This window comes from Stegodyphus dumicola, chromosome 1 (genome assembly GCF_044657685.1).
Source record: "Stegodyphus dumicola isolate Sdum_Otavi_A_Nest chromosome 1, ASM4465768v1".
In the NCBI taxonomy this organism is placed as follows: Eukaryota; Metazoa; Arthropoda; class Arachnida; order Araneae; family Eresidae; genus Stegodyphus; species Stegodyphus dumicola.
Genome location: NC_140768.1, coordinates 111,159,542 through 111,174,587, shown reverse-complemented (window position 1 = coordinate 111,174,587; position 15,046 = coordinate 111,159,542). Strand labels below are relative to the sequence as shown.

General features: G+C 36.1%; 1 protein-coding gene across 10 annotated transcripts in view; it reads right to left on the bottom strand.

The window, feature by feature from the left end:
* The window catches only part of LOC118191118 (serine/threonine-protein kinase tousled-like 2), a 558,371-nt gene that overhangs the window by 255,281 nt on the left and 288,044 nt on the right, over positions 1-15,046 (bottom strand). The gene's annotated exons all lie outside the window — the stretch shown is intronic.

Below are 15,046 nucleotides of genomic sequence, written 5' to 3'. Positions count from 1 at the left end.
TTGAACATAGCTTTAGTAAGCTCCCTGTTCCGAGTCAGGTCTGTGCATGTTCCCAAAGAAAGTAAGACGGAACATTGAACCTGATAGTGGCGCCCAACGTAGAAGAATAACCATGGCCGAGTTTCAAGAAGAAACTGTGCTGCCTGCAGAAGCGGCTCAGAATCCAGAAATGCCAGCTGCCGCCCTGGAAGGATTTGGTTACATAGTCCAGACCATGCGCGCTTCGATGAAACCAGAAGCAACATTTAATGGAAACTCACCGGTAACCAGTTTTTTGGAAAAACTGGATGACCACTTCATGCTCTACCCCGTGCACGAATTTCAAAAAGTTACCTTAGCTAACAGCGCTTTGAGGGGCCAAGCGCTTAATTGGTTCAAATGTATAGGCAGAAGTCTCTTGGGTAAAGCAGGAAGTCCCACCTATACTTGCGAGAATTTCAAGACTGCCCTAGTAAAAGCCTTCCCTGTCGTAAGGGATCGTGCGAAATTAGAAACGGAACTTTTCAGCATATATCAGCAAAGAATCGAAAATCTCTCAAGCTTTATTTTAAGAAAAATTCACGTCTTCAAACTCTTGTATGGAAACCGTCCGGATCCTGAGATAATTCAAGTGATTTTGCCGAGGTTACTTCCCCAAGTGCAAGACGTTATTGAATTAAGGAATCCGACTACACTGGAAAAATTATTTGAGCTAGCAATCCAGTTTGAAAGTAGAAGAACGGCGGACATTGAAAGAAGACGCCAATATCAACAAGGAAACCAATTTGGTGCGCCAAGACCACAGCAAAGTCAAGCACACGGCTACGGAAGCAAAGCGAATCAGTGGGCAAGGAAACCCGAGCATTCAAAAACAGCCGGCGAACGTCGACAGTTCAATAGCAATCCAGGAAAAAAGTCTCACGGCCAGTGGAAAAAGAAGGAAAGCATGGAAATGAAAAATGATTTAAACTAAGACGGATTTCTGCTGACGGGAGGGTGCGGAAATCCGAAGGCCAAGAAAACCCCTCTTCCTTCAAGTTAAATACAGTAATGGTGAAAAATTTGACTCTTCCGAAGATTGAAGTGTTGGTGAATAATATCCCAGCCACCACACTCCTGGATACAGGCGCGCAGTGTTCTTGCGTGGCAGAAGATTTTTTTAGAAAGTATTTTCGTAAATATCGCATATATAATTCGGATAATACGACAGTGTTAGCTGCGCAAGGAGAAAGATGTAAGTGCATAGGTAAATTACCACTATACATCCGTATCAAGGACGAACAAGTAAAGGTTATGTTTTTCATAGTAAAGAATCTGCAAGCACATATTATCTTAGGAATAGATTTTCTTTCAGAGGCACAAGCAACGCTGGATTTTAATGAAGCGTCCCTTAAGCTGACGATGAAACCAGTTCGAGAAGAAAAGGCTCAACCGCCGATGTTAAACCTGGACCACCTGCCTAATGAAGAGCAACGAAGAATCCGACAAGTGGTAAGTGAATTTGCTTCGTTATTTAGTGATATTCCAGGATTTACTCAGGTTACTAACCATAGTATTGACACCGGAGATTCAATGCCAGTTCGCCACAAAGCATACCGGTATGATAAGAATAAGGAAAAAATTATAGAATGGCATATAACCGATATGCTACGTAAAAAGATCATAACGCCCATCTCAAGTAGTTATGCTAGCCCGGTGGTTTTATGTAAGAAAAATAATGACTATCCATTGACACATCCAAAAAGGTGGATATACGCGATTGACTACCGTAAATTAAACTCCATAACTAAATATCCGGTATATCCGTTACCTATTATTGAAGAAATTCTAAGGAACATAACATCGACCAAATATATGACGACTTCAGACTTAACGACTGGTTATTTTCAAATAGGGGTTAGGCCTGAGGACGTACCTAAGACTGCTTTTATAACCAAGTCTGGCACTTATGCATTTCTGCGTATGCCGTTTGGCCTTTCAGGGGCACCGGGAATATTTCAGCGATGTAGGGACATTGTGTTAAAGCCTATTCTTGGAAAGTCCACATTTATCTATTTAGACGATATCATTATTACTAGTGATAATCTCGACCAACATGTACAGGATTTAAGACAGGTGTTTTCTTTATTAAATGAGGCCGGTCTAAAAGTTAATGTCGAAAAGTGCAAATTTGCAGCCCCTGAATTAAAATATTTAGGTTACAAAATATCTCGAAAAGGAATCGAGACAGACGAATCAAAAATAATCGCTGTACAAAAGTATCCGACTCCAAACACGGCAAAGAAGTTCTCTTCTTTTCTAGGACTTTGTTCATATTATAGGTCCTTTATAAAAGATTTTGCAGCTATTGCTGAACCATTGTTAAAATTAAAAAGGAAAAAGGCACGATTCTCGTGGACGGCCGAAGCCAATAGTTCGTTCGAAAAATTAAAGCAAGCATTAACGCAAGCCCCTGTGTTGAAATTTCCTGAAAAGGATGAGAATTTAGAAATTTCAGCGGATGCTTCGGATTATGCGGTAGGAGCGGTACTTTCACAAAATCAGCAGCCCGTTGCATTTTTTAGCCGAACTTTAAATCAAACACAAAGAAACTATTCCGCGACCGAGAGAGAGGCACTTGCAGTTCTGTTAGCAGTGCAAAAGTTCCGAGTCTATTTTGGAAAGGCGCCAATAACAGTGTACTCTGATCATGCGGCGGTAACTAGATTGTACTCAGGGAAAAACTTATCCCCAAGGTTAATGAGATGGGCACTCAAGCTACAAGAATATAATCTGGTAATCAAGCATACCCCCGGAAAGGAAAATATCGTAGCAGATGCCCTATCCAGAATTAAAATAGATGAAGAAGGTAATACTGTAAAGGTGGCAATGCTCACAGCATGTACAATAAATTCTCGAGAAACTGTAATAACCGAACTGGGTAAGGATCCTGAGTTTGGAAGCATTTATGAGTATTTAAAGGATCCTGAAAATTTTATCCACCAAGATACTGTGGCGATAAGAAATAGGGCGGCTCATTACGAACTAATAGATGGTCTATTATTTTATACAAAAACTACGAATTCCAACAACGAATTTCGACATGTTATCCCAGCTAGTGTTAGATTAAATATCATGCAGGAGTTACACGACAGCCCATTAGCTTCTCATGCTGGTATTCGAAAAACTATTCAACGCGTACGCGAGGCAGTCTATTTTCCTGAACTGCAAAAGTTAACAAGGGCGTATGTCCAGTCCTGCCCAACATGTCAAGCAGTTAATTATATTAATTTCCGCCCGGCCGGGTTTCTAAATAGTATTAAATCCGAATTTTTAAATGAAATAATTGGCATCGATTTATTGGGCCCTTTCCCAAAAAGTCAGTTAAATAAAAGTCGCTATCTCCTTGTTATGGTTGATCATTTTAGTAAGTGGACCGAAATTGTTTCCTTAAAAAGAGCCTCCGCGAAATTAGTTACTGATTCTATTTTAAATAAATATATTTTAAAATACGGGGCGCCCCTAAAAGTTATATCGGATAATGGTCCTCAATTTGTAAGTAATGTATTTGAAGACATGTGCCAAAAACTGGGCATACGTCATTTAAAAATGGTCCCGTATCGGCCGCAATCAAATATAGCGGAACGGGTCAATAGAAATATAGTGAAAATTATCCGTAGTTATGTTAAAAATTTTCATAAAAGCTGGGATAACTATGTCAATGAATTTGCTTTCGCCCTTAGGACCGCAAAACATGATACAACGGGCAAAACTGCTGAGTTATTTTTAGGCAGAAAGATTATAACGCCGTTAGATAAATTATTTTATGTGCAACAAAGAGCCCCAGAATTTAAAATGGGTGATATAGAAAAATTAATTAAAGAAGCAAAAAAGAATACTGAAGTAGCACAGAGAAAACAGAAGCTTTATTATGACATGAAACGACGGGGAGTAACTTATAAAGTAGGGGATGAAGTGTTAAAAATTAAGCATTCACTTTCTTCAGCACCAGAAGATAAAACTGCCAAATGTTTTCCACGATTTGAAGGACCATATCTCATAGAAAAAATAACTCACGCTGTAGTGGTGTTAAAAGCCAGAAATGGTGAAACGTGCTCCGCAAACATTGATCAAATAAAACCCTACTATGATCGTATTAAAATGCAAATTTTCAAAGATCTTTTGCAGGATCCGGCACGGCAGACACGACAGGCACAAGCTCCAGAGGTGGAACAACGTCAAGCACAAGGACAAGCCATTAGGAGGCAGGAGCAATTGAAAAGAAAGTTTCCCCGCTGGAAAATTGAAGGTAACAAGAAAAAGAAGCCGTTCCACCGTCCAGAAAAGAGAGCTCACGAACACCCCCAGAATGAAGAAGGGAGAAGTACGACGAATCCAAAGAAAGCCAGGAGAAATAACGGCAACTATAACCCGGCTCCCAAACGGAAGATCGACTCATCGGACAGGACTCTCCGCAGCAAATGTCGCCGAACTGCGGAAGGGCCTCCAGCGGCGGAGGAAAAGTTACAAGGAAAATTTGAACGGCCAGCAACGAGGTCCAAGCAGGAACGCAAAAGAAGTGTCCCGGTTCCGCCAAGACCAGCTGCCATCAAACGGCCAAGACCACAGGCAGAGGCGAAAAAGAAGGTATTCAAGGGTGACCGAACTGGAGGAAAAAGAAAGTTTCTAGAGGAAGGCACTGAAGGGCGAGCCCGCACAAGAAGGAGGATAAATCAAACCAGAATCTGCGCTACCTTCCAGGACTGGGCTCAGAAAAGAATGTCCGAATATCACAAAGATAATTAAAATTTTATGTTACTTTGCAAACTTAAGTTAATCTTTCATTCTTACTACAAGTGGCAGATTTCAAGAAGTTTTACCTCAGGTAAGGTCTACCTTTATCGCCAAAAAGGCGAGAAATGAGTTGTTACCGATTTTGGTATTATGTTTTTCAATTACTCGCGCGTAAAACTAAAGTTGATGTATAATAGGAATATGTAAATACTTAAATATTGTAAAAGTTATTGTATAAATTTTATTTAAAACATTCTGGCAAGAAAGAAGTTTTAGTCTGAAAGACTTTTTGAAATGTAGTATTTCAAGGTAGAAGAATTGGCACTTGCTTTGAAAAGAATAGAAGTTAACAATGTACTACTAATGTATGTTTTAAAATGCGTAAAATTAACGGTATGTTAATATGTTCTTATATATACAATGTGAACTGTTATTTTAAATGTTAAGAAATACTGTGATATGGTAAAAGTGAAAGTAATGCCAAAAATTTTAAAACTTATTCGCGTGACTGAAAAAAGACCAAATTATGGTGAATATGTGTTAAAGGTTGAATGAATGTAGTTAGGCTCTCTGACGCTACACTTCAGAGTTAGCCACTTTCAGAATAGTACCTCAGGGTTTAGAGTTGAAGATAGGGTGTGTTACGAGGTCTTGTCATGTTGAATTTTAACACGTTAGTGTTTTGATTGTAGGAGGCAGTGTTGAACACGTATACATAAACACATTCGTGTTTGGTGTTCTTTTACAACACATGTCAGAGAGCACGGGGAGAGATAATTAAAATAGTCATAAATGAAATAAGAATGTTAAGAGAAATATAAATATGCATGTTACTTGCCATTTCATTGTGTAACATTTCATTAAACTAGTTTTCCTTCCAGATCTCTGGAAGGAACCAGATTTGAATAAAAGCTCCTGTTTAGATGCAGTACAGATGAAAAATTGGGTGTCCATGGAGCTGCTATTGTAAAAACAATTTTTTTTTTTTTTTTTTTTTTTTTTTTTTTTTTTTTTAAATTTCTAGTTTCTAGTGAGAAATGTTTGTAAAAGATTGGCCTCGCGTTAGATTCTAGAGCTAAAAGTTTTCAACAAGGTCGTTTAGACCTCAGTTTCAAACTAATTAACACTGGCGGGAAGTATGTAAGGAACTTAAGTTTTACTAACGTTTATTTTATTTTAAATCTTTACTATCACTTTTTATTTTCTACTTCCGGCCAGAATTAAAAGCGTTAACTTATTTATGCAAAATTTGTCTGGCGAACGCCAAGTACTTAAGTTGTGGCTTTTTGCCAAGCGAGAGAGAGGAAGGAGTTAGTCGAAGCAGGCCGCTTGCCTTAGAAGTTTTACTCGGTTGCTGGTTGCCTTCCAGGCCAGAGGTTTAATCCTCGTGATAATTTTAAACGTATTGTAGTATTAACAGTTCTCTGTACTACATACGGCTTCCTGTTAATATAAGGCCAATCTTCCACGTTTATTATTCCAAATTTAAGTTAGAGTTTAGTTATATTTTTATATTCTTACGTTCAGACCACAAGTAGTTGGTCTCTGTATTCCGAAGTACGGAAATTATTGTAAAGAGTGAAAAATAAAGGGTTTTGTATACCCTTCCTGTGTATCTTGTCTACTTCCCACAGTTATTGAACATAGCTTTAGTAAGCTCCCTGTTCCGAGTCAGGTCTGTGCATGTTCCCAAAGAAAGTAAGACGGAACATTGAACCTGATAGTACAATACAATGCAATTAAAAAAATCGTTTTTATACAATAATCTTTTATTTAAAATAGGTATGATAATTGTAGGTTATTATCTGTTTCTTTTGTATCATTTCCACGTTACCAATAATGAAATTTTTAGTCTTACTAAACCACAAGCAATAAATTATAAGAAAATTATGAAATAAATAAAAATAACCGAATTTCATTTAGAGACTGAAGAAATCGATTTGAATAAAGCGGAACCTTGAGATACGAGTACCTCTACATACGCGAAATTCGAGATACGAGGAAAGAATGAGCGAAAAATTTGTCTCTAAATGCGAGCATAGACTCGAGTAACGAACCAGGCTACTGGTATGCGTGGCGCCATTTCCCGATCCGGCTCGACTCCGGGAATCCCCTCATCAGATCACTCACTGTTCTTTCATCTACGTGTTGTTCGCTTATAAGTTAATTGTTTATTACATTTAACGTGAAAATACACAATGCTTCCCAAGAAGATCGTTGCCTCAGATAGTGCTGCAAAGAAAAATAAGGAAGGCATGGCCGTTGAAATTAAGAAAGAAATCATAGATAAACGTAAGCGTGGTGTAAGAGTGATGGAATTGGCAAAAACGGCCGTTCGACATTGACGATCTTGCACTATTCTGAAGAAGGAAGAAATTAATGTGGCCAAAGGAGTTACAGTTATTTCCAAGCGCAGTCTTAGAAGATGGTGAGAAGCTGTTGTTGGTGTGGGTTAAGAGAAGCACTTAAAAGGCGATTCGGTGTCGTAAGCTGTCATTTGCGCTAAGGCTATATCATTTACCCTACGTATATATCCGAATCTATACTTGGACTTTCTCCGAAAAACACCAGGTACGTCTGTTGGAACTTTTCATAGTATAGAGGGCGCTGTTGCGCCAAAAGAATTCTGTGTTTTTTACATTATGTAACTGTGGTTCGCCATTGCGATGTATGTGTATTGCTGTGATATATTTTGGTGCTTTCATTAAATATAAATGAAAGATATCGTCATGAATTTTTTGTATCCAAATCAAGATCAAATTTACCACTGATGCAAATTCGTCGAAACAAAATTAGCGTTCGAACAAGAATCGTCAAGTTATTACTAGCCTTTCGAACTACGCATTAGTATCGTTAATCGCTTCGTAACATGTGGTGCTGTCACCGGGAATTATCGTAATGGTGGGGTGAGTAAACAGTTTTGTTGAAAATTTGGTTGAATAGAATATTTTGTAATTGTTGAAGTAGTAGGGTTGTTTGATGTTGTTGATCTTGTTTGGTAAAAATTTACAACTTTAGGTTTCGCATTTACTGAATATTTGCATTGGTATTTGCAAGTAAGAAAATGTTGTGCTTTCTTAGAATTAGAATTTGTTGTTAATGCTTGAAGTGTGATTTGTTGTTAAAATTACAGTTTGTTTTCTTAGAATTCTAGAATTAGAATTTATTGTTAAAGTATTTGAGGGGTAAAATTTGTTGCTAGAAACTGTGAAAATGGCTAAATTGTTAAAGCTTCGAACTAAGCGTGACACACATCGTGAACAAACTTTAAAGTTAGTAGAAGAAAAGATAAACATATATTTGAATGAATCAGATATTGATATAGATGTATGTGATTCATATTTAGAACAGTTGAATAGTAAAATTGAAATTATTAACATACTAAATAGTGACATTGATGAATTGTTGAAAGAAGAACAAGAAATTAAGGATGAATATAACGAAAAAATACCAGTTAAAGTAAAGTTGCAAAACAAAATTAAATCAATTGGAAAAGTTCCATATCAGTCAGGTGAACAAACAGTAAATCCAGAAAATGTTCACGTAGAAAATAAAACTTTAGGAAACAGAACTAAACTTCCTAAACTTTCGCTTCCTCGATTCTATGGTGAGCCTTCAGAATATTTAGATTTTTGGAATCAGTTTGAGAATTCTGTGCATAATAATTCTAATTTAACTGAGGTTGACAAATTTTGCTATTTAAAGTCGTTATTAGGTGGTAAAGCTCTAGCTAGCATTAAAGGATTCTCAATTACTCCAGAGAATTATAAACAGGCTGTTAAATTGATTTCTGAAACATTTGGCCAAAGAGACATTTTAATAAATGCTCACTTGTCAAATTTATTAAATCTGGCACCTGTAAGAAATGCTTCTAACATTCAGGCTCTTCGTAACCTTTATTTTGAAGCCCAAACTCAAATTAGATGTTTAGAGGAATTAAATGTCAAATCGGAAACATACACAACAATACTGACTAACATAATACTAAAAAATCTGCCAGGAGAATTGACTCTTGAATTTTCTAAGCAAAATATAAATAATTGTCATGATTTACAGGAATTGATGAAGTTTTTACACAATGCTATTAGTGCAAGAGAAAAGGCATTCCGTATTAATTCTAATAATGTATCTTCATATAATAATTTGGTACTTTTCCGTTTCGCCGGCGCAAATCTCGCCAAGCAGACTTTATTGGCGTCAACATACAGTATACACATAAAAAATATTTAAAAAAATGTTAGTTTTAAGAATTCTTTTTTTAAAGGCATAAACATTTTAATATCGCTTAAAATTTTATAAAAAACCGATAAATAAAGACAATAAATTTGTAAAAAGACATTAATTTAAGAATTTACTACGCTTTCATGGTTCATATCACGTGACCCGAAGCGATCTCTTCTCACGTAAACTACTCTCTACAAAAATCTAATGCTCTCAGTAATTATCTACATTAATTTCAAGTTAAATCTTGATTTGGAACACAAGTTTAAATGCAAGAAATATTTCAATTCGTACGAATAGCTTACTCAGAAATTATGTAAAACTGCAGTACTTTACTTCGCTAATGCATTCTCATTAGAATTGATGAATTTAACTCTTGACTTTACCTTTTCTATATTTTCGGCTTCGGGTAAGCGCTGTGATTGCATCCTAATTGACTTAATTACCGAAAATTGCCTTGGACATAAAACTGAACTATCTGATAAAAATTCTATGTAATTATATGTCAGTATTGAAAGAAACAATCAATCTGATAAGAAAAAGCTGCGACTTGTTTTGAAAATGAGGCGTAAAAGGTTACCAGCGAGAATATTCCGTTTGGCATCGGTTGCACCGTTATTACCGGTAAAACGGAAAAGTACCAATAACTTTAATTCTAACCAACACAAACAAAACAATTTTCGAAATCAGAAACGAAACTTCCCTCCGAGTCGCAATAAACAACACGCGTCAGTAACAGAATTTATGGCGAAAACTTCCGAAGTTTGTTTATTCTGTGGTCAAGGTCACTGTAAGACTGAATGTGAAAGCATGACTGTACAGAAAAAAAAGGGATAAATTAATTAAGGAAAGGAGATGTCTGTTATGTTGTAACACAAACTGTTATGTGAAAAAATGTAATGCTAAACAGTGTTCATTCTGCTTTGGTAGACACGCCAAAGCTATTTGTTTTAAATTTGAAAATTCTAGCAAGTGTAAATCTAATTCAAAACCGGAAGAAGAAAAACCAAAGGAATTGGAAATCCAGCCTACTATTTCGAATTCAGTTGTAAATGATAGGAATGTGATTTTATTGCAGTGTGTTAGGACAGAAATTGTTGGTCGTAAATCGTCAGGTACAGTTATTGCAATGTTTGATAACGGTAGTGAGAAGAGTTTTATTAAAAGAAATGTATCTATGAAGTTGGGATTAAAATGTCTAGGGTCAGAAACATTAAAGATTTATTCATTTGGAGCAAAGGATCCTAGGTTGCAAACATGTCGCAGAGTTGAAGTGAGATTGCGAAGTATTTTAGATGGAAATGAAGTCGTTAATACAGGCGTTGGAAACAGATGAAATTTCGAGGGCGGCGATTAATTTGCCGAATGAGCGTACAAGAGCTGAAATGGAAGCCAAGGGATTAACTTTAACGTGGTGTTATAATAAAGCGTCAGATGATAATGAAATTTCCTTTTTAATAGGTATAGATTTTTATTGGAAGTTGACAAAAGGTTTTGAAAGGTTAAATACGTCTTTGGTAGCTGTAAACACAGAACTTGGATGGTCCTTGCAGAGAAATTGTGGTGATATGAGTAAAACGGCTGCTGTAAACTTAGTTTTAGGTGATCAAAGCACTGTATCAGCTGAACTCAGGCGTTTCTGGGAACTGGAAAGTTTAGGCATTAAAAACAAGGAAGCGGAGTGTTTGACTTTAGTGGAACAGGAGATACTTGATAAATTTAATAATTCTGTTGGGTTCGTAGATGGAAGGTATTGTGTAAAGTTGCCGTGGAAACCAGGTATGCAGGAGAAATTAGCAAATAATAGAGAAGTGGCTCGAAAACGTTTCGATGGTCTGGTTAGGAGATTTAGAAATGATACAGCTTTTTATGAGGATTACAAGAAGGTAATTGATGATTATCGTGAGGAAGGTATCATTGAGAATTCGTCGTCAGATACTGAAGTGTCATATTCTGAGCAGTCATTCTACTTACCCCACCACGCTGTCATTCGCGAGGACAAATCTACTAGCCGACTTCGAATCGTGCTTGATGGTTCTTCTCATGAAGGAGGACAACTTTCAATTAATGACTGTTTATTTAAAGGACTAAACTTGTATCCAAATCTATTTGAAATGATTTTAAAGTTTCGACAAAATACAATCGCCTTCACAGCGGATATAAAGCAAGCGTATCTACAAATTTTGATCGATCCTAGTGACAGAAAATTTACTAGATTCTTCTGGACTGATGATATCGGTTCTAATTCATATCAAGAAATGAACTTTAGTAGAGTTTTATTTGGACTAAAACCAAGTCCATATTTATTAGCTGCAACTCTGAAATATCATTTTGATAAATGTAAACAAGAATTTCCTGGTACTTGCAAATTACTGTCAGAATGGTTTTATGTCGACGATTTGATTGGAGGTGAAGAAGTCTTGCAAGCGGCTTTGGAAATTACGACTGAAAGTGTAGAAATTCTCAAAAGATGTGGCATGATATTACGAAAATGGAAAACCAATTCCATGGAACTGCGTAAGCTGTGGAAAGATGCTGAGTTCGACATCGATGAGGAAAAGAGCTCAAGTACAGGACTTGACTCACCATCCAAGGTGCTGGGTCTAGTTTGGGATCCAGATGCGGACAGTATATCTTTTAACGTAAAAGAATTATCAAAGTTTGTCAAGAACGGAACTGCTTCGAAAAGGTTTATTCTTCGAGTAGTGGGTCGTATTTATGATCCTATCGGATTTCTTGGGCCTTTCATCATAAAGCTGAAGTGCATTCTACAGGAACTGTGGAGTCATGACATAGACTGGGATGATAAACTTCCATCGTCACTGGATCACAAGTGGCAGTTGTGGTGCAGTGAAATCGAACACTTAGAAGATCTCCAGACTCCTAGATGTTATTTTTCAAATTTGAACTGTAAATTTATTTCATTTGAAATTCATTCTTTTTCAGATTCATCTCTTTTAGCCTATGGAACTGTATTGTATTTAAGAGCTATATCTGAATATGGGAGGATAAGTATCAGTTTTATTTGTTCTAAAAGTCGTGTAGCTCCTCTGAAAGGTCTTACATTACCAAGACTGGAATTAATGGGAGCTTTATTGTCCGCAAGATTAGTCCATCAAGTAAGTAAATATCTTAAATTTAATACTTCTAGTTATTTTGGGACCGACTCGATGATTACATTATGTTGGATTAAGGAACAAGCTAGTAAATACAAAACTTTCGTAAAAAATAGAATAGAAGAAATTCAATCTTTATCAGATACCAATAATTGGGCTCATTGCCCTGGTAAGGATAACCCTGCAGATATCTTGTCCAGAGGAATTTCTGCAGCAAATTTAGCTACAAACCATCTTTGGTGGCAAGGTCCACCATGGCTAAACCGATCACCTGAATACTGGCCTACTGAAAGAGTGAACTTAAAATCTACAGACGTAGACTTAGCTACGTACACAGACGTAGACGTAGACAGAGACGTAGACGTAGACAGAGACGTAGACGTAGACAGACACAGACGTAGACGTAGCTAAAAAAAGAATTTGAAAGTACAGTGCAAAATAACTGTTTGGTAGAAAATTCGAAATTTATTTTAGATTTAAGGAAATATAGTTGTTTGTTAAAGGTACTAAGAGTAACTGCACTAGTTAAACGGTTTGTTAATAAACTTCAAAAACGACAAACGATTGCAGGTCCCCTCACAGCAGAAGAACTTCAAAATGCTGAAATAGACTGGATAAAACATGAGCAAAATATAGAGTTCAACTTAGAATTACAGAACCTTAAAAATGGTAAATCGATTCCTAAAAACTCACCACTTTCAAATTTAGCCCCATTTCTCGACAGTTGTGGTGTATTGCGCATAAAAAGAAGGTTAGAACAAGGAGCGTTTACAAAGGATGAAGCTCATCCTATACTTCTTCCTAAGCAGTCTAAATTTACAGAGTTAATTATTATTCGAGAACATAATAAAATTTTTCATGGTGGAGTTACATTTACGCTAGCCAAAATTAGGTCTAGATTTTGGATTCCACGAGGTAGACAAATTATAAAAAGAGTATTAGGTAACTGCCTAATTTGTCGAAAGTATAAGTTGAAACCAGCTAAACAAATAACTAGTCAACTACCTAAAAGTAGAATTACTGAAAACCCTCCTTTTACTGTAACTGGTGTAGATTTCACTAGCCCAGTTTTAATAAAATCAGGAAAGGATACGCCTCAAAAGGCTTATAGAACATTATTTACATGCAGTGTTACTAGAGCTGTGCACATAGAATTAATCACAAATATGTCAACAAAAAATTTTATTTTGTCATTAAGGAGATTTTTAGCTAGGAGAGGAAATTGTAAAGTTATCATTTCCGACAATGCTAAGAGCTTTAGAGCCACTAATGAAATTCTTAAAGAATTAGCAAAAATTATAGTAGATTCAAAATTGAAAGATTTCATATCAATAAACGGCATAACTTGGCAATATATTGCGCCTCACGCACCTTGGTGGGGTGGTTTTTATGAAAGGCTTATGAAAAGTATCAAAGATCCTTTGCGAAAGGTTCTCGGAAGGGCTCTTCTTAACTTTGAGGAAATGATGACTATTCAGAAATTGAGTTAGTTTTAAATCATAGACCTCTTACTTATGTCCATAATGAAATAAAAGAGCCAGAAGCTCTTACACCTGCCCATTTCTTGTTTCCATGGCAAGAAAATATTTCTTATCCTGTACATTTCGCCGACCTTTTCAGGAATGAACCATTGAACAGGCAGACTTTGACTAGGGGAAAACTGTATCAAACTAATCTTTTGAAACAAATTTGGAAAAAGTGGAAGGAGAATTATCTCCTCGAATTACGGTCTGCGCATACTTTTCTAAATCCATCTCCTGAAAGGAATCTTAAAAAGGGTGAGGTTGTATTGCTGGAGGGGTCGACGAAATCAAAATTTTTATGGCCTATTGGAATTACAGAAGAAGTTTATAAAGGTAGGGATGGGTATGTGCGTTCATGTTTGATTCGTACTTCTCAAGGACTTTATCGAAGACCCGTCCAATTAATCTATCCTTTTGAAGTTTAAAGTTATATATATATATGTTTGTTTCATGTATTTCATTTAATTTGTAATGTAGTTTTCAGTATTAATTCGTGCATATTGATTTTTGATTATATCTAAATATATTATTGATATGTAAATTTAATGTGCTCTTAAAAGAGCACAGGTGGGGTGTGTTGGAACTTTTCATAGTATAGAGGGCGCTGTTGCGCCAAAAGAATTCTGTGTTTTTTACATTATGTAACTGTGGTTCGCCATTGCGATGTATGTGTATTGCTGTGATATATTTTGGTGCTTTCATTAAATATAAATGAAAGATATCGTCATGAATTTTTTGTATCCAAATCAAGATCAAATTTACCACTGATGCAAATTCGTCGAAACAAAATTAGCGTTCGAACAAGAATCGTCAAGTTATTACTAGCCTTTCGAACTACGCATTAGTATCGTTAATCGCTTCGTAACAACGTCTACTGAAGATGAGATGGTAATGAGATTTTAGGGGGTACGGAATGGATTAACTAGATTTCTATTATTTTCAATGGAGAAGTTTGTTTCTAGATACGAGAAATAGTCTAAAACATCAAGCGATTTTTCAAACATTCGCCAAAAAAATTCATAAATTTAGTCACAATTTTCATGAAAGTTTCATTGAAAAGATTTTTTTCCTACTCTATTCAATGGTGCAAGCAGTAAAATTCTGATATGCTTAATTTGTTTGTTAAACGAAGAAATGTGAGAATAAACATTAAATAAACAAATCCAAATTGAATTTTGAAAGAATTGGCACCAAGAAACAGTGTGCGTACAAAATTTGAATTCAATAGCTTCTTAGAAAGCAGGTTAAAAACCGATGCCTAAATTTCATTCACAGTGAAACATGGTTAGTGAACTAAATAAAAGCTTATAATACAGTCTGATAATTTGGCACGTATATATCCGATAACTGACGACGAACGAGCTTTCTAGTCGGATGTATTCGGCATTTTCTTCGAACCAACATTAACATAACTTAATGTTATTTAGCAGAATT